A 27,961-nucleotide genomic window follows, 5' to 3' on the forward strand; every position below is an offset into this window, starting at 1 on the left:
GGGGTCATGCATAACTGTAGGTGCTATTCTGGCAATGTACTAAGCTGGGTGTGATGTTTTGGACAGGGGGAACATCCACCCCCACAACTGTTCTCCCTAGTTGCCCCAAATTATTATTTTTTAAAATAAACTACAGAGTTCAGTACTAGATCACCTTATCACTGCATTGATATACTAGTTAAATGCTAGATCATCACTGCACAGGCAAAAAGAGAGAGAGAGAGAGAGAGAGAAATACGAAATAGAAACAACTCTATTGAACTACAGCAGATTACTATGTTTTGACAAGGTGTGCGTCTGTGTTTGTATATAATGGAGAAATTTGGAAACTTGTCCCTTTCCTCCAGCACCATTTAACACTCTGAACAGCCAAACTGGAGAGCCAGGAATTGGCAGAGGATGGGATCCAATGGAGGAGTGGCATGGATCAAACTGCATCGAGTTGAGGGGCCTGTGTGGACACCAGCACCGAAACAATCCATAGTCTCTGTGTGATCACCTAACATGAACAGAAGTGTAAAATAGGTTGTGAGTCAAGCCGCAGCAAAGCAGAATACCTCAAATTTGGCTTGCCAGTGTCATCGCAACCTGTGACATGGAAACATACAAACAGCTGACAGAAAGGGACTGCTGAAGCTTGACACAGGGGCAGGGAAGAGCAAGGAAAAAGGTTGGGGGGAAGGAGAAGATGAAAAGTGGCCAAAGAAAAGGCACGGGTGTGCAAACGAAATAGTTTCTAGCTTAGATGAACATTAGGCTGGAGGGAGGAAAAAGACTATTGTGAAAGGAAAAGGATTAGAAAAAGAATTGAGAGACATCACACCGGGACGGGGGCAGAACGAACAGGTTTTTAATCTGAGCAAAGATATATTCAGCAGTGTTCCTATAAAAATCCCATCCTCGCCACACCTGCACTATAGAAGGGCATAGTTCATTAAAGTTCATACTACAGCTCACACGGAACATGGAGATCATCCTGAACAGCACCCCCCTCCATGAAACTTGGATTTTCAATGGGTTTTTTAGCCCTCTGACAGCTGGGGTGATTCTTGATTTCATTGTATAGACTATAGAAAAGCCTTCACTCAGGCATGTCTTGATATGTTGCCACTTTCCAGCTTAAAAGGGCGTTACACACAAATTCCATACTATGAGAGAGTTTGTTCTTGCGACCAAAAATCAGTTGAGGACTTAGTAGTACATGTTGTGTTTTACTGTCCCCCATTCATGACCGACCGTGAAAGGCTCTTGAAGCCTATTTTGGAAAAATATCCTGGAAGACCTGTCCAGAAAGTGCTCAGGATCCTACTCTCAGACAGAGATACATTTATTACATTTCGAATGGCAAGGTTTATATCTATACTGTACTTATGAAAATGAAAATGAAACTTGTAGCCCCCACTACTACTAATCAAGCAGTTATTTAGGTCCATGTACACTTTCTGTGATAGATGCTTGTTATTGGCACCAGATATTGTCTTTCAACTGCCTTCACTTAGTTTTCCCTAGGGTATTTTTTTAAGACGTTAGAGGTTTTTTAGCTGTGATAGAAATTTAACCTGGTTTTAGTTCCCCCCCCATACTACAGTGTATTGAATTGTACTGTACTGTATTGTTTTTATTTGATGTACTTTGCAATGGTCTGTGTGCCACGCAATAAACTTATATGTGATGATGTGATGTGATTTCATAGTACAAGTGGAAGTAATAGATAAATAATTTTTGAAGAATAGATAAAAACAGAAAGAAAAGCTCCTTTAGCTGTCTACTGCTAAGAATTGCTTCTTGCAAAACAAATGCTCCCCAAGCAGAAAAAAAGACACACCTATTGGGTCAGAAACATGTGTTTAAATATAAATTTAATATATTATCCGGCTATAGATTTATTTATTTATTTTCCAAAATCTAGGCAAGCAAAGGTCTTTCCAGGAAGAAGCAGACATGCACCCCTCGAGCACCTTACCAGAAAAGGGAGATTCTGGGATGAATGAAGAGCAATGGAGCAGCAGTGCTGATGGCCCTCCTGTTTCATGGAGGTATGTATTTGCAGTGTGTCCAGGTCTCCCAAGTACCCTGCCCATTCTGAGCTCTGGGGAACTGGAACTCTCATGAGACTGATGGATTTCACAAAGTTAACCTTCAAGCTCGCCCTGCATAAGGTCAGCCATGAACATTTAGACCTCATTTACTGGCCTTTAGAAAGTATAATCTACCCCCTAACCCTATTTTGTTGTGGAGTGTTCCCACCTCATGCTGGCCATCTTCAGAGTCCCAAACAAATTTCTCTCTGCTGAAGAGATTGCTTTGTATAGGTCAGAACCGTTACTGCCTTCCCTGCGGCACCCATCATGCAAAGCAAAAGCATGCAGCTTATATACTGCTTCATAGCACTTCAAGCACTCTATGGGCGGTTTACAAGTTAATCATGCAGGCTTACACATTGCCTCTCCCCCCCAGCAAGCTGGGTACTCATTTTACTGACCTCGGAAGGATAGAAGGCTGATTCAACCTTGAGCCGGCTACCTGGGATTGAACCCAAGGCCGTGAGCACAGTTTTGGCTGCACTACAGCAGTTTGACCACGGCTCTGTGAGGCTCATGCAGCTGTTTGGGTCTTGCAGTTGGGGTATGTTCAGGGTAGGTTAGGCAGCTTTAAATACATGTGAATTCATTCTATTTGTCTGATTTTCTGTTTTCCTTGTTTGTACAAGTTCATGTTCCCTCTCTCTATGTGGTGGGAAATTAGAGTAATTTTGGTTGACTAGCACCTGGAAAAATGGCAGGGATGCAACTGTGGGTGGCAGCCGGGGCTCATGTTCTCACCTTTTGTTGCAGAGTTAAGGTTTTTAATATTGGCAAGTCATTTTGAACCTACAGCACCCTTCTCCACCCTGACCCTGTATTTCTTTGGTTCCTGTTTGTAGATCTTGAATTAACTTTGAATTAACTTGGATGAGGAGGTGCAGGGAATGCTTATCAAATTTGTGTATGGCACAAAATTGGGTGGGACAGCTAATACCCTGGAAGATGGAAACAAAATTCAGAACTATCTCGATAGGCTTGAGCGCTGGGTGAAAACAACAGAATCAAATTGAACAGGGATAAGTGCAAAGTTCTACGCCTATTTTTTTGTGGGGGGTGCAAATACAAAGTTACAAGATGAGGGAATACTTGGCTCCATAGTATTACATGTGATAAGGTTCTTGGAATTGTTGTAGATCATGAGCTGAATATAACCCAAAGTGTGATCTGGCTGCAAAAAAGGCAATTGCTATTTTAAGCTGCATTGACAGAACTATAATCTCCAAATCACACACTGTACTAGTTTTGGACTTCACACTTTTAAGAAAGGTGGAAATTGGAACAAGTTCAGAGGAGGGCAACAGGGATGATCAGGGGACTGGAAACCAAGCCCTGGGAGGAAAGGCTGAAAGAACGGAGCATGTCTAGCCCTGGAAAAAAAATCTTGAGGCGAGATACGATAGCACTTTTCAAATACTTGAAAGGTTGCCATACAGAGGAAGGGTAGGATCTGTTCTCAATCATTCCAGGGTGCAGGACATGTCACAATGGGATCAAGGAAGCCAGATTTTGATTGAATATTAGGAAAAACCTCTTAAATGTTAGAGCAGTACAACAGTTGAACCAATTACCTCAGTCCTGGAGGCATTCAGGAGAAAATTAGACAACCATCTGTCAGAGCTACTTTGATTTCGATCCCTGCATTGAGCAGAGCATTGTACTGAATGGCCTTATAGGTCCCTTCTAACTCAATTATTCAATGACGTTTTCCTCTTCCATCAACTTCACTTGCCTCTGCCCCCACCACAAGGCTTCTTATCATTCCATGGGTTGGTCATGTTCCTCGTGCCCTCCAATTCAACTTGGATTAATTTTTGGAATCTGTTTTGGAATGGCCATATGAACGGTTTACCACTGTGTCTGGCAGTTTCCAGGTGACACTTTTATTGAGCAATTGTCCTGCCTTGTTCAGGGGATTTTAAGGAAACTCTAGTTGTATACAGTATATGATATTAGAGATGGGCATGAATCAATCGCTGCTTGTCAGAGCGTCTTTCCCAGAAACAAAATATCGCGCCACCCAATCCTCTCAGGCCAGATTCCTACAGGCTGCCATACTAATGGAGGCCATAATACATCTCTTAGAAACCAGGACTTCCTGGTTGTGGCCCCATCCCAATGGAATGGGCTCCTGGCAAAGCTGCATCTGGTCCCTTCCCTCGCAACCTTCAAGAGGATGCTCAAAACAAGGCTGTTTTCCAAAGCCTTTGAGAGCATCCTCTCTTGATGTGTCACGGACTAGGTAGCTCAATGTTTCCCATTTGCCATCGCTTGTTTTTTTCTTTGACATTCTAGCTGATTGCTTGCTTTATTTGTTTATATGTCATGAGCTATTTCATAATATATTATTTGATACTTTATTTTATTTTGGGTGTAAACCACCCAGACTAGTGCCCAGCACTAATCTGACAGCATACAAATAACTACATAAATAAATGTCTCATATTTTCATTTATGTTAGGCATTTATCAAATTTTCCACTATTGAGTGTATCAACAATTAATGTTTTATATTAACATTTCTGCGGCTAGATCTGCAAAACCTTTTAAGTTGGCCTTAGAATAAGCAAAAATAAAATATAAAAGAATAAAATAGCTCTTTCTATAGTAATCTGCCCAAACACTGGAAAGCCTCTTTTGAGCCCTTTCCTGGAAGCCTTCATTGCTGAATTTGTGGCAAGTAGGCGAAATAAAGGACCTGGGGGATAGAAGTCCAGAAATTTGATAAGCTCTTCCCGGCTCATCAAGTGCTTCATTGTTGATAATCAGCAAATATGTCCTCTAGTTTCAACCTTGCTAGATTGGCCATTCCTAAATTTCTTTTTGTTCATTTTTCTAATCATCCATTCATCTACCGATCTTGCTAATTACCTAACCTGTCTATTATTTCGCTAATAACATGGGTGATGAGGAATATCAATAAAGGCCAGAAGCAACTGTGGTTACATCTTCTGTGTCTTTTTCAGTGTATTTAGGAACTGTGGGGTACAGCATGTTCAACCAAATGCTGAATCACTAACCAAACCAAGGCTGTTCAGCTCGTGCATTTCTGGGGTAACCATGGGGCAGAGGAAAGAGTCTATGGCACTTGTAAGACAGAGCAGCATTACTTACCTACTTAAAATATTTTAACTCATCTTTCTTCTTAAAAGCATCTCCTTGGATCCCTTGTGTAAAATCCAGCATTTGTGGTGCTAAAAATGTCATTTTTTTTAAAGCAATAGGATTAAAGGCAAGGAAACAGGACAAGAAACATGAGTGGCAGCTGATTAATTAGCAGCATGCGTTATCCAATTACACTTATGCCAGTGAAAATCCCCAATTGGATTCTGACCTATCCTGGCTTGAACAGTTTTTTTCTCATTTTACATCCAATGTTCTATAGAAAAAACACACATAAACAGGTTGCAACAGTACCAGGATCGCTGAGGGAGAACTAGAGCCATTAAACATTTAATAAAAATGTGGCAGAAAATGGTTTGACCCTAGCAGTCAAGCAGAGGTGATACGAAAAGCAGTAGATTTTAAAAAGACTGAATGACTTGAAGCTTGGCAAAAAGCGCTGCTCAACCTTCAACAATATTAAAAAGGAATAACATTCTCAGGGTGCCCGATGGTACATGCCTACCATTGTTCGTTTCCTGTTCTATGTGGCCAGAAGGCACTATTTTGTACATCCCAACCCAAGTTAACAATTTTTTTTCTCTGTTGATGTTTTTATAGTTCACTGGTGGGGCAAGGACTAGAAAAAAGAAGAAGAAAGTTTTGCAAGGGAGGGAGTTTATTTTATGGCAGTGTGAACCTTGTGGTATTTGGCTGTTAATTAGCCATTCAAGGTCGAAGGTTCAGGAGCCACCTGTGGAAAGAGTATCCTTAATGGGAATAAAATGGGCACCAGAGGAAAGGTGTGCTGGAGCTGATGTTTTGCGGTGAAGCTAAAAATAAAAGGAAATATGGCCCCTGAGGTACTGGCTTCCTCGTGCCTGTCAGTAGCCAATTGGCAGCCAGGTGGCATTTAGCCACGGGGAGGTGAAAGGCCAGTGGACAACTGTATGGGACCCCGCATTTCCCTTTGGTTAGCAGAGAGTTCGTTGCTGGATTAGTTAACTGAAATCGAAAGGGTTTCGCCCACTGGAATCTCTTTTTCTATTGGACGGCCAAGAGGTGAAGGTTGTTGTTTTTTTTTTAAAATGGGGTTGCTTCCCATTCCAAACGGAAAAGCCAAAGGCAAATTCTCCCACACATCATTTTCATTCAGGGGCATTGGACAGACACGGGATCTCCGTTCATAAATACTTCCCTGCTGAGGACAGCATTTTGTGTGTGGGAAATAAAAACAGGTCGCCGGCTGAGGAGCCAGCGTTCAACTTAACGTCAAAGTGCTTTTGATCCAACTTCAGAGGTGAAAGGCTTGTTGCTAACTGCAAAGCAGGAAGAGTGTTTAGCATTTTCCTCTTTCATGGACAGAAACTGAGATGGGCACAAACCAGTTCGTTCCACTTCGTTCCAGCGTGTAAAGGTGGCAGCACAGGTGAGGTTGCTCTCAATCCCCACCTCCTCAGCCAATCATCAGGCCCAGCTTGCTTGCTTTCCCCACCCCCTTGGCTCATCTCCCAGTCATGAACAAGAACACAGACTTCTCTGCCCTGCTCTTTTGTCCGAGTGGGAGATCAGACAAGAGGGTTGGGCAGAGAGCCCTGAGCTGTCACCCGGACTGGAAGATCAGTTGAGGAGGTGCCGGAAGCTGGCATGCTGGGCCTGGAGAGGAGGCAGGGGAAGGGAGCAGTAGCACCTGCGCTGCTCCCTTTAGTAACTGAGATGAACCACTTTGTGCCCATCTCTACTCAGGAACAAGACTCTAGTACAGTACTTGTTCTCTGCAGAAAATTGATATTTTGGGGGTGGTGGTGGTTGAGCCTGGAACAACAACTTCCAAACAGGTCAGCCCAATGAAATTCACTTGTCCCATCTGACTAGAAGGGGCTGATGACAGTGGAACCAATTACCTCGGGAGGTGGTGAGTGCTCCAACACTGGAGACCTTCAAGAGAAAGGTGGACAACCTCCTTTGATTTGTCTTCCTCCATCGAGCAGGGGGTTGGACTAGATGGCCTTCTAGGCCCCTTCCAACTCCACTATTCGATGATTCTATGCAACCAGCTACAAAAACACCTCCTTGGGAACAACATTCCAGTACCTGTCCTTGGCAGAAAACGGATGTTGCAAAAATTAGGCACAGAACAGCTGCGTACTCCTTCTCAGTCCTCTTCTCCAGGCTAAGTAACGTGAACGGCCTGGAAAGGCTGGCAGAAAGCACGCGGCCACAAACTTTTGCAGGGGGTGGGGGGCACTGGTGAATTTCGATGGGCTACCCTATTCAAAAGTCACCATTTTGGCTTGGCTTTTTTCCCCCCCTTCCCGATATTGATTTTCTGCCTGGAATAAGTACCTCTTAGGTTACATGTCCCATTGAGGAGTGCTTCAGCTCTATGGGCTTTAGGCTTCCCTCGACCCTCCACCTGACCCAGCCCCGATGCCAAATAGTACAAAGACTTTCTCGCACACTGGCCTGCATTTCTCCCACCCCCAACCCACCCCCGTTGGCTGCCTAATGGCCCCGCAGAGGACCAAAGCAGGCTTTGCCAGAGGAATGTCTCTCTCTCTCTCTCTCTCTCTCTCTCTCTCTCTCTCTCTCTCTCTCTTTCTCTCTCAGGCTAGGAGACAGAGCTGAACTTTTGTTTCCTTCCTCTGGGGCAGCTTGCCCTAACAAAGGCTGACACTCTCTGGGTCGTACCCACAGCTATTGTAAACCAATGTAGCAACTCTACCTGCTTATTTATACTGGCTGAGAACTTGACTCCTTTGCAGGCTGGCTGCTTTATGCCTGCCTTGTGTTGCTCTAAGCGTCCTCTGACCCCTCTGGTCGAGTTCTTTCCTCTGAAGCACAGTAGAAGAATAGGGAAATTACACCTCGCCCTGGCCTGGCAGCACAAATAGCTGGAGGGCTTCTAATATTCTGCTGTTGCTTAGCAGGCCCCTTCTCTAAGCCTCTGGGGCTGCTCTGACAATGATCCCAATATATTTTGTTTCAAACGAAAATAAACTTTATTGCAACTTTTTGAAGCAGCAGGACCCGGGAGTCTAGATGAGAGAAGCCTAGTGGGCAGCTGTGTAATCATTAGCAATACCACCGGGACTGGGACCTAGGATCAGTTTGGAGGGCTCCTCAGCCCAGCCGGGAGTATAATTTACTATGCCACCATCACAAGACCAACAAGTTAGCATAAGAAAAGCATGTCAGCAGGAGTGATGGTAAAACTAAACCAGCCCAAGCTGGAGGAGAAACTTTTCAACTGTGGCACGCTTAATTAAAAGTTCCACTATCGAGACTTTTTTTCCTACAGCCGTGCACGCCCAATGCGCGTTCGTTCCCTGAAAGGCCGTCTGGAGAAACGGTGCTGAGGAAGGAGGAAATTCTTCAGAGCAAGAGGACACAAGTGGGCCACCGGTTTGCTGCGTGATTTCTGCGTAGAGAGCCAACCCTCCCACTAGGCAGAGTGAGGCAATCGTCCATGGTGGCAGAAGCTGGAAGGCCACTTTCTTTCTTGAGCTCCACAGCTGTTACTTCTGCTACGCATTTCAACCTAAGCTCCCCAAATCTGCCTGATCCCAGAGATGCATTGGGGAATACTTCTCCCCCCCACCCCATTGCTAGTACCAGTTTCTGTACATTGAATGGAGAAAGACGAGTGTTGTGTTCTTGGCTTCAGGCTGTCCCTACCTACATACTGGCAACTCAAGAGCTTATTTTTCCCTGGACAATTCGGTAATCCAAGGACAGGCTTCTCCTCTGTCACAATAAAAGTGGAATCACATGTCCTTTGCATGTTGAAAGAACGAAGGTCCAGTTGAAAGAACGAAGTGGCAGGTGCTGAAAATCCTCCACATGAGGCCATAGGGTCCTTGTGGACCAGGATGGAGGGAACGTCATCCCCAAAACTTTCAAAAGGGCACCTCTTCTGCCCTGGTTACAAGCCACCCTGACCTGAGATCTTGGACAGCTGCTTAGCCTGTCAGAGGAAGACATTCCAAGCCAATCAACAATTTTATATGCAGGCTTATCTTTGAAAAGGCACAAAATAGAAGTAAACGTCATCACACAAACTGCCCATTAGGGCTGGGGGGCGGTGGGGAGGAATACAGAGAAGATTTTTGGAATCTCTGCCATTTTAAAATGTAGGTGTTAGTATGTAAAAGGATTGGGGGGGGGGTGCCTGATTGAACATTCTCCATGTTTTTTTAAAATTTTTCTCCAATTTTCTTCATACACATGATATACCTTTAGCACATTTTAATTGAGCATGAAAAATGACATGCTAGCCTTCCTTGTGTATGCAGAGTTTGGGCTTTTTTATTTAGTTAACCTGCAAAGCAACACAGTAAAGAATCAAATCTGAGATCGCATCCCTGAATTATGGTGTGGTACAGAACTGGGACCCCTTCTTAGACGCACAGCTCAACTTGGTGAAGGAGTTTGAATGGGTCAATGAAGCTGAGAGCAATGCCATCAGGAGACTAGACTCCATTATGAGCCCAGACACCTAGAAGGGCTGCCCAAGGTGGAATGGGCAGAGCCGAGACGGCTGCATCAGCAGAAAAGAATGGATAGTTCCAATGTTGGTGGGTGTGGCAAATACTGGGCAGCAGTGATACCTGAATGTGGCACTGGAAGAAGAGGCAATGGCAGTGACACTCAAGCTAGCTATTCTTCTGATTTATGCAGATGACACCATCTTACTGGCAGAACGCAGCAATGACTTGAAACTTATGGAAATTGGTAATTCCTTTATAATTAGCAGAATTCAAAGTACAAGCAACAATTGCACAGGAAAAGTGTAGAGTAGCTCAAGTTCAGAACTGTCCCTCTTTCATAGTAACACTATGTATAGTAAAAATCATTCTAAATAAATCTTTACTTAAAAAGTATCTACTTACAGTTGCAATCTACAGTTACAGTCAGAAGAAAGAAAGAAACTGCAGTCTCAACCATGTAGAAGACTCAGTTCATGATGGAGGCACATTGTGGGAGGTTAGGAACAGAACATTACTTGTCTGCTTCTTTTGGAGGTCAGAGAACAAGAGAAAGGCAAAGAATGAAAGTGAGGCAAACAAACAGGAAGATAAGATGGGGAAGACAGGAGCAAGAAAACCAACTTTGCTAGTGGATTAGTGACAAGGCATAGTTATGTTAGGTTGTGAAGCCCCCTTCCCACTGAAACCCAGAGTTAGGTAACATACAAAATTGTTATTTTCTCCAACTGAAATGACTTTTAGTGAAAGTGAAAGAAGAAAGTGACAAAGCAGGACTGTACTTGAAAGTACAAAAATCATTACAGCAGAACTACATAACTTTAATGATGACAATCTTTTTGTTGTTTATTTGTATCAGAATATTGCACAATTTTAAATTATGGACATATATCAAGTTGTTAAAGATTTGGTATACAGTACTTTGATTCAATCATCAATCGAAATAGAGACTAAAGCAAAGAAGTCTGAAAAAGGCAGAGACTTGGAAGGGCAACAATGAAGGAATTAGAAAACATCAAGTGTAAGTTTGTGTCACTGGAGACCAAGGCCAAGATAATCCACACTACCGTATTCCTGATCACTATGTATGGGTGTGAAAGCTCGAAATTAAGAAAACTTGCAGGAAAAAGATTGATTTGTTTGAAATATAGTTCTGGTGGAGAGCTTGGCAGATACCCTGGACTCCCAAAAAGACAAACAAGTATGTCTTAGATCAAATCAAGCCTGAACTATCTATGGAGACAAAAATGATGAAACTGAAGTTTTCCTACCATGATGAGAAAGGAGGATTCCCTGGAAAAGACAATAATGCTGGGAAAAGTGGCAGGCAGCAGGAAAAGAGGAAGACCAAATATGACAGGGGTCCCCAACCTTTTTGGGACCGTGGACTGGCTGAGCCTCTGACAAAGGGGGGTCCCTGCAGGTGCACCCAGGTGCATGTGCACTCTCGGTGCATGCGCAAAGCAGTGGGGGAGTACCCGCCCACCAGCACCGGCGTGAGCACTCCCCTACCCCTTCGTGCATGCGCGGGGTGCCTGCCTGCACACCCGTTCACCCCTTCGCGCAAGCACTCAGGCACATGTGTGAAGTGGTGGGAGAGCACCCACCCGCCAGTGCCAGTGTGAGTGCTCCCCCACCCCTTTGCGCATGCGCAGTGGCACCTGCACACCTGCCTGCCTGCCCACGTGCTCCTTCACGCAGGTGCTTGGGCACTTGGGCGCATGCGTGAAGGGGTGGGGGAGCGCTAATACCGGCACTGGCATGCGCGCACATGCACACATGTACAAAGCAACTGTGGGGAGCGGAGTGCATGCGGGAGGGCAGGAGTTCTGTCTTCGCGGCCCGGTCCGGCTCAGACCAGGGACTGCCACTGGGCCACGGACCGGGGGTTGGGGACCTCTGAAATACGAGATGGACTGGCTCCCCAAAGGCTTGACTTTGCAAGAACTGAACAGGTTTCTGAGGGCAGGACATTCTCAAGATTCTTCATTCATAGGTTCATCGTAAGTCTAAGACGACTTGACGGCATATTGCAACAACAACAATGGTGGCAGTGAAGGCTACACCATCCGATTTTCCCTGAGTGGGGGAATTTGATCTCACTCCTGGCCATATTTTTGGAAAACAGGGCCAGTTCTTTAAAAGTTATATTTTATCCTTTATAGGCAAAGAAATGTTTTATTCACTGCATGTAAAGGTGTAATATTTACTCTGGCAGCTAACAAATTTTGAATGAAGCCTCCAAAAGTCAATGCAGAGAGTTTTCTATTTCAACAAACTTATTAGATATCATAACGTTTAATTGATGGCATACTTTCCTTCCTGTTCATGCAATGGCTGTTTCAATTGAGTTAGCTTTGCTTGTACTCTGAAGAGCTGTCACAGCTTCTCCAATGAAGTTTGTTACAGCTTGTAGAACTAGCTATTAAAAACAAAAACAAACCAAAGCCAAATACTGTACCATTTTTAAAACAATAGATGTTTCTAGGTAAAATATTAAGCCACCAACCATCAAAAAGATGGATTCATTTACATTTTTCAATTAGCAGCATCCCACCTTTCATTCCAAGGCCTCTGAGCTTCATATATACTGTTGTGATCTGCCAGGCAAAAAAAGCATATTGTGAATGCCATGTCTCAGTCGGGATGAACCCAGGACCCTTCGGTTTGCATCCACTACAATAAGGATGGGCTGCTTGTTTTATAAAGAAGACTAAATTGAGTTTTGGGGAAGCTCACAGGGGCCACATTCCAATGGAAAATGGGATGAAGGGCAAAATTGCACAATCAAAACTGTCCCACACTAGAACACTGTTGGACAGAGTTGCCTTCAACTTTGTGCTGAGACTCTTAGTAATTTGCATCAGTATATCAGCCTCGTTTTCTGACTATCCAAACACTAACAGTAGTGCCCACCCAATTCATTTTTACGGTATGTCTAAGGACAAGATAGCAGCTTCCTGTTCTATGATCAGAAGGCAGCTTCAAGACCATCTACTGTATAGGACGCTCCTCTATAAGTTAGGGTGGCAGACCAGCCTGGAAGATTCAAAACGAGATGGATGGAGCACAACTCTCTGGTCTCCCAAAAAAGCAAATGTGGGAGGGGGAGGAAAGAGCTCAGAAGGAATAGCAGCTGCCCCCTACTGTCAGTCATGATCTGCCTTGCACCTAGTGCTTAGATCTCATTCTCAGATTTCCTCACCCATGAGAAAAGAGTAGCCATTGTTTGCCCTTTAAAAAAAAAGGAAATCTGCTTTGACCCAAAGCCACTGTTATGTTTTGCCTCCCTCCCACCATGATTCCTGTTTTGAATTTGGCTTTCCTTGGTGGGTGCAAAACCAAGGAGAGCCTGCAGGGCTGACATGTACTATCTTCAACCGGGAAAATGCTTTATTTATTTTTTTCAACTGCTTTGGTATGGTTACGCACAGAACTGGAGTCAATTAACATATATATGTTATTATTTGTTATTATTATAAATAACGATCCTTCTTGATCAGAGGAGTTCCCAGTCTTTTGAGATTTGGTGGCACATTGAGAATTTGTATAGTGTCACAAATTTAACTACAAACACCAGCATTGTGCATTCACGGTCGAACAATGATGGCTGTCACAAAATCTGGAGAAGCCCTCAGCTCTTCCTGTTTTCTTTATGACTGAAATCCTGTTGCTTTGTATAGCAAGTCAAGCTAGAGTAGGCCCACTGACTCGGTGAAGATTTTGTGAGTCAAATCTCCATCAATTCAATGGGCCTGTTCTACTTGTGACTTATTATGCTTTGTATAAGAATTCAGCCACTGTGTCACCTCACTTACAAAGAGAAGTCTCTTTTTCACTGTCTTCCTTTCCTGCAGAAAATGCAAAGAAAGAAACACAGAGGGAGAAAAATTACCATATTTTTCCATTTATAACACGGCCCCATTTAGAAGACCCCTCTCTTTTCTAACCCCAGAATTAAGAAAGCTTACCTTCGAGGATTCTGCCTCTGGGCTCAGAACAGTCAGACATTAGGAGTCCCTGTTGAATCTGAGCACTGCCTACAGGCTCCACCTCCAACGAGGCGTGTTCCAATTGGTTTGTTCAGGATCAGCTGACGTCAGTTCCATAAGGCTCGTGATCGGAAGAAGCGAAATCTTATAGGAAGCTAAGCCTCCCGACCGAAAGAAGCCTGTTTACAGAGGCAAGGTATGTGTTGTTCTGTTCTCTCCTCAGCTATCTCAACTTACTTCCATGTAAAAGATGCCCCTCAATGTTTAGTCTAATGATTTTAGGAAAAAGTAGCATCTTATACACAGAAAAATACAGTAAGCAAACACACGTTACAGGTAGGGAGAATACCATGCAGGTGAATGGAGCAAAATAAGCTTTCACTCCCACTGACTATGCAGGTTCTGCTCACTTGTATGGGCAACAGCTGTGCTGTCTCAAAATGATGGAGCCAAGTTGCCTATTCCCTTGTCAAGAATCCTGTTGCTTCAAGGGTTCAAGTCCAGGCTGCTGCCTGTTCCTAGCTCCCATTTTTCAACAATATGATCCCTTTCTCCCATGAGATAAAAGAACTGAGAAATCACACTTTTTTTGGCATATGGAAGAGCAACAAAAGCTTGGAGGAAAAATCAGCATGGCTTCATAGCACCCATGGGAACCATAACGGGAATGGCAATGCTATTATTTCTGTGCACCTAATTCTCTAGATCTGAGAGCACACAACATGATACGAGGTTCATGGTTCCGGGGGAGTGAAAGAATGCTTCGGGTGAAGACTCAGTGGGTGCTTCCAGTGTGAGTGCCGTGTTTAAAGTGTCAAAACCTGGGCTTGGGCAATCCAAATCCTAGTCTTTACTGAGCCACAAAGTTTGCTGGCTGATTGTGCGCCCATCACTCTCTTTGAGCCTAACCTACCAGACAGAACTGTTGTGAGGATTAAGTGGGGAGGAGCAGAAGACCCGTGCATGGCGTTTACAGGTGGAAAAGTGGGACAATAATGTAACAATCAAATATGGAGCACGAATGTTTAACTTTGGGATACCATAAATTCAACATATCCCACAATTTAGTTATTTGCAATGAGCAGCAATAATTGTTTAAGAAGTATTATTTTTAAAAAAATAATAATAAACCAGCACTATCACCAAGAAGAATCAAACAAGAATCCTGGATCGCTGCTGTCCAAGTTTGACCTATCAGGTCCCTGTGCTGTTTTTAAAACGTCCATCTCTTGAATCCTGAGGCTGCCAGACGCACAAAGAAACACCTTTGCTGTAAAAGAGTATTAATTCTTGTAGCAAAGTTGGAGGTAAAGACAATACATGAGCTTGGCTGAGCTGATGAAGACACTCCGTCATCGTCGGGAGTCTTGCCAGAGACACTCAGGGAGATGCCACCGGGGAGCACAGAGTTGAGCGGACTTGATGCCAACGAATAATGAAAATGGCGATAAAATCCTGATGGAATCCCAGGGCCCTGCCAACGCACTACGCATCTCGAGCCTCCACCCAACCCTTCTGTTATGACTACTCGCCTGCAAAGTATGGAGGGCTGTGTGACCCTGCCACAGTGATGACGAGCGTTCTGATGAAATAAGGCTATAGCCTTCAACTCTTAATGCGTGCTCTCCAGGTGACAGGAGGCTTCTTTCCAGTCCCTTCCTCTCCACCCCTCCCTTGTCCTTGCTGGGTGAGTGAATGGGATACAAGCCGATCCAAATCCTTCACTAGACAGCATCTTGTTGCCGATCCAGATATAGCAGCCGTGACTTCTTTTTTTTCACATTTCACTCCGGACAGCCAAAGTGCTCATTTGACCACGTAAACAAGCATTTACTCAACTACTTTGGCCAAACGGGTGTCTGGCAATGAACGTCACTAGCGGCCAAGCATAATCACTGCAACCCTAGACATGCTCGTGCAGGACTGAAGTGCATGTGCAGCCAAGAAGCGTGTGCCAAAGTGAACAGCTGGCCCTCTTCCATTTCAAACCAGCCAGTCTGTTCAAGTGGCTGGCTGCCTGTAGCAAATATATGTCTAAAATACTCCCAGCTGTGTATGCCCTTGTCTCCCACCCCGACCACATAGTTGTCTAGGGTGGCGGCGAATCTCTCTCAGACTCACTAATCAGTAGATTGCATGGCTTTGTACCTCAGCTGATCACGGATGGGAAGCCTCTGGCTCTCCAGATGGTGTCCCTTATCATGATCCATGCTGGTTCTTGCTAATGGGATTTGTAGTCCAACAACATGTGACGGCCCACCTTTTCTTTAGAGGAAAGAAAAATATCCTCACAGAAAGAGAATGTTGCACTTCTCCAAATCTCAAAACAGGCATTTGTTTTTATTTTTGACAGAAATGCTTTTCAGACCATGATCGTTCATCACATCGAACTTCTGGATAGCTCAGAGGTTTAGGCATTTGGCTGCGGAGCCAGAGGGTGGGATTTCGATCCCCCCCCACTGAGCCTTGCTTGTAGGAAAGGGACTCAATGATCCATAAGGTTCCTTCCAGCTTCTCAGTTCTAAGATAATGATGATATTAATGTTATAATAATTAAGGCAGCCCTTTCACCATCTGCATAAACATATGTCATAAAGAGGTGTTTGCATAGGACCTTGTGTTTTTTTTTCCTTTCCATAACCTAGTGTCACCCTTTGACGGGCCAAACGATGTAAGCACGGAGCGCAGATCCAGGCAAAGTTAGACCTTCACACATCCTCTTTGTTTTAATAGGAAAGTGTGGTTAAGAGGCCTGAGCTTAGAAACTTGTAAAAAGAGCTCTTTCACAAAGAGTAACAGTTCAACCCCAATTGTTTGCTGTTGAGTAGGGTTTGTCGTGGAGAACAGCAGGACTTCCCATCCACACGGTACCACAAAAAGCCATCTCTTTTCCCAACTGCGTTTCCAGGCTCATGGTCTCTTTGTTTTTGTTTTTTGTTTTGTTTTTTAAAAAAATTATATTCAAAAGAATATAAACCAGAGCACTTCTACAATACACAACATTCGATCAACTAATATTAAACTACATTTCTCATATCCATATTTCTCCACCTGTGTCTCCTTCCCCCTTGGGACTAGGCTCACATTCTTTGTTCTTACATTTCATACTGCCCCATTTCTCCCCAGAAACACATTGATTCTTCTCCCGGTTGTATACCCCTTCCCTTTCCAAAAGACATATTCCAGAAAAACGTTCCGTATTTCCTTCAAATCACTGCTTTTCGATATTCCTCTTCTTGGTTTCATTTCACAAGTCAATTTATGGTTAATTGCCATATTCTCCATTTTGCTAAATTAATGTGGTTATCAGTTTTCCAGTTCTTTGCAAATATTAACCTTGCCACTGTGGTCATTATAATAATTAATTCCTTTTCTTCTCTCTTCCATTGATTATCATGAACCATATTCCATAAGGCAATCATGGGAGACATTTGAACATCAAATCCAGTTATTTCCCTAATTTCCTTAAAAAACAAAGTCCATTCCTTCCTCCTTATTTCAGAAAACCAATACATATGTAAATGTATCCCTTTTTCTTGTTCACACCTCCAGCACAGAGATGGTACATTTTTATTTAATATATTCAGCTTCACCGGTGTCTTTGCAGCAAATGTTTTGGGAAAACCTCACTGGAAGAAAAATGCAGGAAAGGAGTCTGGGAATATCTTTTCCCAACCTACCAATTTTTTGGTGAATAGAGAAGTGATTTAGTACTATCTCCACTTTTGAGGCAGGCAGGGTAGAAGGATAAAAGGATATTCAATATTTTACAATATGAAAGAAAACCAACTTTCCTGCTGCAGCTTCTCTTCTGGGACCTTAAAAAATCAGAGAAGAGGTTACTTGAAAGCAATGCAAAGTTCTGACCAGGTCCTGTTACTCCAGAAACCTATAGATTCCCCACCTGCAGCAAACCAAGATAAAAAATAAACCATTCCCGAGAAGGAGACCAGAAAGTATGGAAAGGCGTGGATTTTGTCACTGTGTTCACAAGAAAAAGCTTGCGTTGTATGAGTGGTAAGAAAAATGCCAAAGCAATCAGCGCTGAGCCAGGTATTTTAAAATAAACTAATGTTCTGTTGGAGAAACCTTTTCTAAAATAAAATAAATACATTTAAAAAAAATCAGTGTTGCAATCTGCTGGCATGCCTTTTAAAACTTACGCTCTCCTTCTGTACATCTCATTCTCTCGCCTTCATGACTCACAAGAAAGCAAGAAGCATGGGACAAACCAGAGGCCGAACCATTTCAGATTCATCTTCTTCCTCCTCTACCATTTCGTGAGGTCAAACACCCTGGAAGTATGAAGGTATCATTAAAAGCATTAGCCACAACTCAAAAGGGGTGAGGTTATCTCTTTTTATTCCAATCATGATGTAATTTACGTATGCTTTAGCTATTGCATGAGAATGCTGAACACAAGGAATTCATTGTATTCAATTCTTTAAAAACCCTCGCCTTTATGAATGTGAGATATTGTGCTTCTGTATCCACAAGGCAGAACACTAGGAATTGATCCAAGATTGCTGCACAATATCATACCTACATTGCCAATAGGAAAAAAAGATGCCAAACTCTGTTGGGTTCAGGCAATGAGCAGGCTGATGGGCTTTGTGGTGATCACCAGATAATGGATGAAAGGAGAGCAAAGAGTCTCTTAGCAATAGATTAACGAAGTCAGCCACACACACACAGATGGATGTCTGCCAGCAGTACTCCTGGTGGGCGACTCAGCAAGGAAGCAGAATGAGAAGTCTTCTCTGTCTCTCTCTCTGTCCAACGTTCTCCTTCTCTGCCCCCAGGAGACTGCCCTTTTATTAACATTTACAAGGTCACAGGTAGTGACAGCATTACAGATCGTAGACAGGGTTCAGATAGGACAATGGTTACATCATGTTATTGGGGTTGGTCCGGGGAAAGGCAATTAATCAAGCCCCCTGATTGGCCTAAGGGAAGGCCTCTATGGCAAGCTCTCTATGATAATGAGAAAGAGGAGGAATGGTGGCAGCTCCTCCCCTCAGAAGCAGCCACAGGATGCTAGGAGAGTTTTCTCTACACTACAACACCCATGCGGCTTAGCAACCTTGGGAATGGTACCCCCACAAAACTCTATATAGCAAAGGGCGGCCTGCATGTTGACAACACCCATGGCAGCAATCAAGATGGTCTACAGCAGTGGTGACCAACCTTGGGTCCCCAGATCTCCTCTGATTACAACTCCCAAAAATTCTGGCCAGCACAGCTAGTGGTGAAAGTTAACATTTGGAAACCCAAGGTCGGGAACCACTGGTCTACAGGATACTGAGTCCAAAATCTGATGAAGCAGAAAATCCATACCTAAAAGCAACCCTAACAAAAGGCCATCCATTGTTTGATGGCCATCTTTCTGCCAAACCTCTTACTCTAAGGAAATTCTTTCTAATAATTAATTGAAACCTCCTTCCTTATCATTTAAATTTAAAAGGAAGTTCAGGTCCTATACTCTGGAGCTGAAGACAACCAGCTTATCCCATCTTCCACATGATAACCATTCATATATTTGAAGATGATTGTCCTATCCCCTTTCAATCTTCTCTTTGCCAAGCTAAATATAACAAATTCCCTCAACTATTCCTCACCAGGCTTGGTTTCCCGCAATGCTGCCATTTTGGTTCTCTTTCTCCTTTTTCCATTGGATTGCCACGGCAGCTTCCACAGGTACAGCACCATATGTGTGTAAATAATGAACAGAATACTGGCCACTATGTCAAGGTCTAAGCCCTCTCGCTTAGGAAGGACAATGACAAGATAGGATGTGGAGAAAGGCGACCTTTTGCATGTGACTAGGCACACAAATGCTGACTCATCAATTGTTCTGGTAGCTTCCATAGTTGAGTTATGCATTAAAAATGGGAAACAACATAAGGAGAGACAAGGAAACCTCTATGCCAGCTTTCAGAACAATTTTTTTTCTTTAAAACTATTCTTCAGGTGTGACGTTACAAAATGTGGAGGGGAGCTCTGAGGAATCATCCTTTAAAGACGAGACAAAGATAGATTAGCTTCTGATGATTTGTTTCACCTAATCCATTATCTATAACCATCTCTAGCCTTCACAGTACAGAAACGCTGGACTCTTAGGTTTTAGACCTAAGATTCTCTGCACAGAGGCTGCAAACCTCACATTCGATGGACAGGTTGAGTTTTCAAAGGGTTTGTTATATTTGCATAACGGAGATTCAAGGTTCATTGCTTTTATATGGCCTTTCTTGTTCCAAGCAAAACTAAAGATCATTCAAGGTGACAGCTAACATCCGATCACCCCCCCTTTACATCTTAGGACAGCATACAGACTACATGAGTCTAACAATGAGCTTCACCCTACCCTGGTCTTTGTAACTTCACACCTGACAAAGAAATAATTTATCCCAAAATCTTGCACGGAGATGGTTGTGCCTTTTTTTGTCAGTTAAATCAAGATGATGCCATAACATGGATATAAAGAATTGTTCATTTATTTTTTGAACGCTTATCACACATCTGTTATCATAAATGTACCATACTTTAATAACAAGAAGTAGGGATGTTAAAATTTGTTATGGCGCTTCGGACTGTGATTTATCCCCCATTTTGGCACAGTCAAGTCTGATTGACTTTTATATATATTCTTATAAGAATATATTATATCTTATATATTTTATTATATATATATTCTTATGTATATTCTTATAACTGAGAACTAGCTAGACCATTATTCATGGCTACTGGTATCTTTTAGCACCCCTAGTAGGGGCTACTGTGTTTTTTTGTGGGTTTTTTTTTTGGCTGAGTTTGGTTTCCAGCATTTGTGACTGCCAGTATCAGACCAAAGTGGATCCCACAATAATGCCACTTACAATTACAAATAAGGTAGAAAGCCTGTTTTCCCCTTCTCCCCTGCGAAAGTGGAGACAGGAGAGAACACGGAGGAAGATGTTTTCCTTTTTTTTTTCCTTTAGTGATATGTCATTTGGGTGACAAGGCAATTCGGTGGCATGTCAGTTACCAATTTTCTTTTTTAAAAATTTAGCTTTCCCCTGCTCCCCACAGAGGGGCAGACAAGAAGATCATGGGGGGCTGTGGAAGCTGAGGAGGAGGGAAACAGATTAAATAGGGTTGCTCTGTGGGGCAGTGCTGCTTCCTGTCCCAAATCCACCTGATTCTTGTGTGTGGATGCAACAATCATTCTAAACGTCAGACTACACTTTAGAGTGACCCTGTTTAAGTCTGATCCAGCCTAGGATAACTTCGCCATCCAGTGGTACCCGTAGTTCCATTTTTGTTGCATTTCTCAGACTCTCAATAGCATTTCAATCTCTTCCAATTTCCATACTTTGTTAGGAGGGCATGTCCTCCTCCCTAACAGAAATTGGTACATATGTTCTAGATGTCTGTAACGTATGCATCTTAATACTGTTTGGTTAATCCACACATTTTATGCATTTTAAAAAATATCTACATTTTGTTACACATTTTCACCACCAACTAAAGCACACTGGTGTTCAGTTTTTTTCAACTCGGTACATTTTCTTTTTAGTCATGCATGTTTACTCATGTAAGTTTTGAGGGAAAAAGGCATGACAGGATCCCCTCACTTTCATGAATATTCTCACAGATAAATTAATAAAATATGTCAGCACAAATTTCTTTTCCCTCCCTAGAAATAATACACAGGCTACGCTTTTCATGCCTTTATGGTTTGGCTCTCAGTGAAGATGGATGCACCTACAAGAAATTTTGGTCATAACAACAGATTTCTGCCCAGGCCATAAAGTGTTCTCCTACAGTCCTGTTCTCTCCCCCCCCCCCCCGTTTTCTTTATTTAATGAGGGTTATATGCTACCATTTTATTGCCATCTGTCTTGAATCAGACCCCTATGGGGAAGGACAGCTACCAACACTAATTCAATTACATGTTGCACCGCCTTTTGAAGTGAAACACACCTATAGGCTGAAATATATGTTGTTTACTTTTTAGTTTTGGTAAAACACAGAAGGCGGCAAGCTTATGTAAGTGGAACAGTGTTCGGCATTGCGCTTTCCCTGAACAACAATAATAACAATAATAAAATAACGCTCTATGGGTATGTTTATATTGCAAAGAAAGTTTAAAATTAACACCTCGGAAGGACCACCTCTGAACCCTAGACAAATGTGGCAATAAAGGGCCACGTGAAAAAAACAGGTGAAGGTTAATCCAAACACCAAGCCAAATAAAGAAGAATTATAACTGCATAATGGACTGTTTTCTTGCTTTAACATCTGGAAAGATGGTGGGGGGGGGCAAACTACAAATGTTTGTGTATGTGTTCCCATTCTTAATGCTTAATTTCATCTGCACCTGTATATTTAGGCTTTTATGTTGCTCATTTGTGCCTACATTACTAATTTAAAATTGCAGATTGATAAACAAGGAGAAGTGCATTTTTACAGATTCTTAGGGACCTTTTGTTACACCTCTTCAAGAAACAGGGAAGTAACTGGTTACAAATGAGTTATTTGCTAATAACAAAGGCGTGGGTAAGTTACACAGTGCTTTTAAACTTATAAGAGGTCTATTTGTTGTGTTATGTACATGTAGCAGTGCTGGGCTAAAAAATTCTCTCATGATAATTTCCATCATTCTCTCCATCAATTTGCAAAGAAAATTTTTTTTTCAGAAAAGGATTTCGAAGGAGGAGAAATTCTCACCGTCAACTCTCATGAAACTGTTGTGCTCAATTATAAGGAAGCTGATGATGAGTTTGTGTGCATGTTTTGTCTTTCATTGCACAGTCATCTCTTTGACAACTAGCTCTAGGGATGAAATTTTAGGAAAAAATGAACCTTTAGTCCAGCAATTCGGTGGGAAACCACCACCACCCCTAATTATGGGACTGGGACCTATCAAATGGTAGGAGGGAGAGTAGTTCATGGAGTAAGAGCTATATTCAATTATTCAAAAAACCTCCAGTTCATGAATGTGGGATATTGTGCTTCTGAATCCACAATTTAAAACACCAGGAAATGGGCCAATATTGCTGCACAATATCATACCTGTGTTGCCAGCAGGAAAAAGGAGGCCAAGCATTGCATAGCAAAGGGCCGCCCGAATGTTGACAACACCCATGGCAGCAGTCACGATGGTCTACAGGACACCCTCTTGTGTTCACTCCCATTCACAAAGAGGGAGGAAATCTAGAGCCTGACTCCTTGTTTCATCAGTTAACCCCTTCTCATCTAAACACAAGGCAGTTGTCAGCCACTAAGTACTTAAAATGTCTAGAAGAAATGTGTCTTTCAGATGAACTGTGTGTGCTCAAGTGCATGTCTGTGCAGCTGGAAGGTATTGGGTTGTTAATCCTCAAAGAACTTAAATACATTCAGAGTGCTTCTGCCACATGCAACCACATGCACACCCAGCCATCTGTATTGGGAAAGAAATATCAGCCATGCTTCTTCAGGGACAATGCTTTTTTCTGCTTAAGAATGGAGCACAATGCATCCAGAATTTGAGAAAAGGCTAATAAAATGATATGGACACTAGTTGCAACATCTCGTTTTAAATCAGTCTCTGGGCTGTGCAGCCCGGGTCTTTCTTTGCAAAATAATGCTTACTGGGAATTTACTTGAATCTTTGGGAGGAAAGTGAAATGTCTTAAATTAGGGCTTAAATGGGCTGTTTCTTTTGGACTCAGCAATTTATATTCAACCAAGTTCAACTCCCCCCACCATTCTGTATTTGCTGATTTGCTTGCTGCCCTACATCAAGATGAAAACAGTAACAAATATTGTCAACTATTCTCTCAGCCTCCTCCTAAATACCAGAATTTATGAATCATCACCTTGTGTTTGAAATATGGGCAACATCCAGATTCAAAAACAAGAGCAGCAACAGCTGGTACTGTGCCTCAGCAAAGAAAAGGAAGACTCTTGATGCAAAGAAGAAGAAAGTGGAAAGGCCTCCATCCTCGGAATCTGCCAAATCCAAGATCAGAAATGTGAAGTCAAAGACACCTCTTGCTGTACACATCTGTAATCAGACCAAGGGCAAATTTCTTCAGGAGTATGACTGGTCATCCAGATGTATAAGCCCATGTCAACTGTCCCCCTTTAAGGCAAAGGTTTCATCACAGAACATGATGATCATCCATCGTTTCCAAGCAATAGATACCTATTATTATTATCATCATCATTCAGAAACACCAGGCACAGTCAGTAAAAATCATAAAAACATTGACTGGCATTATATAACACATACAAAATTTAACAAAAAACCTAATTATTGTAATAATTGTTGTCATTTAAAATAATTTTTATTGACAGTCCTCTCATGTTATTTATCAGCCATGTATTTCATGGCAACCATAGCATAACAAAGCAACTTAAATTATAATGCAATACAATTATTTTGCTTACACAATGGTTCACCACCTTATAATCATGCTAGTTTCATATCAAAACTGACTGGAAAAAACAATATTGCTGGGGAAAATAGTGTGGAGGTGGGCAGGAGGAAAAGAGGAAGACCTAATATGAAATGAGTTGATTCATAAAGGAATCCATAGCTGTTGTTTGCAAGATAATTTTCTTTTTAAAAAAGCATAGCTCAAAAGTCATCTGTCCAAATTTCCTTTGGTTTGGTTTAGAGCAAAGGCAGACTGTCTGCAACAATTGTGCCATATTTGGTGCTGATTTGAACTCCAGTTTAAAAGTTATAATTTTTTGTTTGGGCTGCCTCCATTTTTATAATTGCCTTGTAGAATGTTGATTTACTGCTACAGTAGGACACCTGTTCTAGAGAGTTCCAGAAAAACATCTACTTATGTTTCATTGACTTCGCAAAAGCCTTTGACTTGTGGACGTTTCCTCTAAAATAAGACCTAACCTGAAAATAAGCCCTGCCTGGTATGATTTTTCAGGAAACATGTAATATAAGCCCTACCCCAAAAATGAGCCCCAGTTAAGTGAAACCCCATCCTCCACTATTGTGCAGCAACCAGAAGAAGATGACATGACTGTATTTGAATAAATGTAGATTGTTGTATATGAAAAAAAAAAAAGACATCCCCTGAAAATAAGCCCTAATGCGTTTTTGGAGCGAAAAATAATATAAGACCCTATCTTATTTTTGGGGAAACAGGGTACATGTGGGACAGGAAACAACAGTTAGAACTGGATATGGAACAACTGATTGGTTCAAAATTGGGAAAGGATTTCGGTAATACTGTATATTATCTCCCTGCTTATTTAATTTATATGCAGAATACATCATGCGAAAGGCATGACTGGATGAATCCCAAGCTGGAAACATGCTGGGATTCGGCTTTCTTTCCCCAACCCCAAGAAACAAACAAATCCTATGCAGAATTTTCTCCAATATTTCTGCACTTCCTTCTTCTTTCTTTGTTGGGTGGGTTCCTCCATGAATTACATGGATAGAAGGGGGCACTATGGAGGAAGTGAAATAACCTCCAGCCTGCTCATAACAGTTGCTCTTTTTGCCTTTTGCCGTAGCAGGGCCAGAGGAATAAAGCCTTTTGAGGGAGAAAAATCATGCTACAGTCGCAACTAACGATGAGTATCTTTTGAGCAAGTGTGGGACAATTAATAACGATGATCCAAAAAAAATATATATATTGTAATTATTCCTGATAAGAACCTGATAACAACCTGAGTACCTTAAGGACTGGCTTCCTCTTGCACGTGTTTCACCCAAGTGTTTTGCTCACCATCTGAGGCTCTGCTAGCAGTATGTCCAGACAGTATTCTTTCGGGGTTCATCCCAAAGCATTTGCCACCTTGGAGAAGTCTACCCAGCCAAACAATATTTTAACGTCAAGTGTCAATCTGCTCTTGTACGAGAGGCTGCTGAGAGAACCCAAATCATTTTTTTCTACTGCTTCTGGTCTTTCAAGTTATGTCCACCCCTCTCTTTTTTAAATTTGTTTTTAAGATCATTCATATGGTGTATGTTTCTAATCTTGTTGTTTATCTATACTGTGTATTTTTTTAAAAAATTAAAAGTTTAATAAGGTTCCACATATCCTGACTCCCATCTCACTTCGTCATTTCGAATCGCTGAGACCAATCTTCTTTCGTTTGAGAAAGCAAAGTCCTGCTACATGTGCTGATTCCTGTTGTGTTCATTGACATTTGTCTCCTTCAGTTTCAAGCCTGTTGGGAGCTTCCTGCGTTTTCCCCTCAAAAATCCTATTACAGCGAACGAACGTGGCAGTTTCTTTCATGTTGTCCCTCCATGTTGAAGAGTCTCCCTTTCCCAGTCTCCTCAGAGTATGCTATTTCCACACATTATTTGGCTGCCATTTCTCGCTAGCTCGGTTTTAATACATCAGAGATCACCCGTGGTATGCCGGAGCCCTCGCTTTGTTCTGTGATTGCTTCCTTTTCGAATTATTAACACAGGATGATTTTTTTCCCAGGCTAGGAGTTATGTTCTGAATTTCAGGCCCAAATAAAGGCAAAATCCCAGAGTGAGGCACATGGAAAAAACGGCCAAGCTTTATCTGGTTTCATGTCAAAAATATGTGAAAATGTGGCACATAAATTTGCCAGGTTTCCCACAATTCTGGGCCCAAGTTCTCTTAGAATATAGGAGATTGTAATGCACCTTTAGATAAGCTTGATCTAGGTTTCTCAGGCACAGAGACCAAAAGATCTTGGACTTTTAAATCAGACATCCCTGTTCACCTTGTTCACTGCTCACACTGTATTAACTCTTTTTTTTGCTTTAGCCATTGGTTGTTTTATAGGTTATACTTTTTCCAAACATCTATATGGTTTTTGTTTTAAAAAAAGAAATTGGCTTCATTATGCATAGCCCCTTCAGGATTTATTCCATGGAGCCAAGATCTGCTGGAGTCTGTTAATCTGAAAGCTCTAAATCTTGGTGAAAGCAGTATTGTTATATTCTTCATTTTCTCACAGCTCCCCACCACTGTTCTTGCACAGAAAAATTTGACATTTGTTGAATTAAAAATTCTCGGAACATGTCCTAAAAATGATTCACAGAAATGTGCTTCTCCTGAAATAGTTTAGATTGAATGCTCTCCTGGGCATGTTTTATTTGTTGGAAAAACACTAAGCACACCAGTCTAGGCATAAGCCTTTTGTCAGATAATCCATCATCTCAGTCAGCCTTCCTCAACCCAGTACCCTCCAGATGTTTTGGGCTTTAGCTCTTTCTGGCATGGCTCAATGGTCAAGGATGACGGAAGTTGTAACAAAAATCTGGGAGTATCGAGGAAGCCTGATTTAGATGCTACAGAGGATAGGGTCCTCTTTTATGTCATTGAGAGTTCACACGGAAGTCTATTCACACCTAACTGGCCTGTAGATCTACTCTAGACCTGGTTCCATGGCGCACAGACACACCTTTGATTTGGCAAACTCCACAGTCAACCACATTTGACTTCTCCATGAAACAATTAAAAGCAAGATGTGGTACTTGTATACTGCCCCACAGCGCTGTCTGGAGGGTTTACATTGTCACTTATAGCCAATTTTCCTCCAAAAGGTTCAGGGTTGTGTACACGATTCTCTCATTTTTTTCCTCCACCAAGTCTGTGAGGGACAGTGAGAAGACCAAGGCCATCCAGCAAGCTTCAGGGGGCTGAGTGGAGACTTAAACTCAGGTCAGCCCAGTTGACTGTTCTTGTCATGGCACCACACTAACTCTTTTGCAGCCATTTCAAGCCAATATTTGGTGGCTTCCGATGACCTAAAATCTACACATCTGTACTTCATGTCTCGCGAAACCTCCATCTCTTCTTGACCTTGGGTTATCTGTATGGACTTCTGGTAAAATAAGTGTGAAGTAAATGTCTCTATACAGGAAGTAAATCTTCTGAGAACTATGGTACAGATGAGATACAATATTGTCTACTTGTGTCATACAAGAAAAAGGTCCTGAAAAGCCTAGTTTGACCTCACAGAACTTCTTATAGGAAGTGGTGCACAGCAGTGCTGAAATTGGGCGAATGAGCGAACTAGTGAGGGAACAACTTCTTCAAGACACAGCTCTAAGAGCTGGCTGCCTCAGGAGGGGGGGTGAAAGAAAGTGTCCAACAGGCACTTGGGTTGAACCCCCGTCTCTTCTGTTGCAGACCCAGAGACCTCTCCCTTCTCTTTGTCTCAACTGATGGCATGGATGACAAGGTCCCTGGTAAATGAGGACCCAGGGTTATGACAAAGTAGAAAAAGACCTGGGACAGTTATTTTATCTCACAACATTTCTTATATAAGCAGCCACTCATAGTCAGAAAAGCTGGAGACTCTGAGAA

Source organism: Pogona vitticeps, chromosome 1 (assembly GCF_051106095.1).
Source record: "Pogona vitticeps strain Pit_001003342236 chromosome 1, PviZW2.1, whole genome shotgun sequence".
Taxonomy (NCBI): domain Eukaryota; kingdom Metazoa; phylum Chordata; class Lepidosauria; order Squamata; family Agamidae; genus Pogona; species Pogona vitticeps.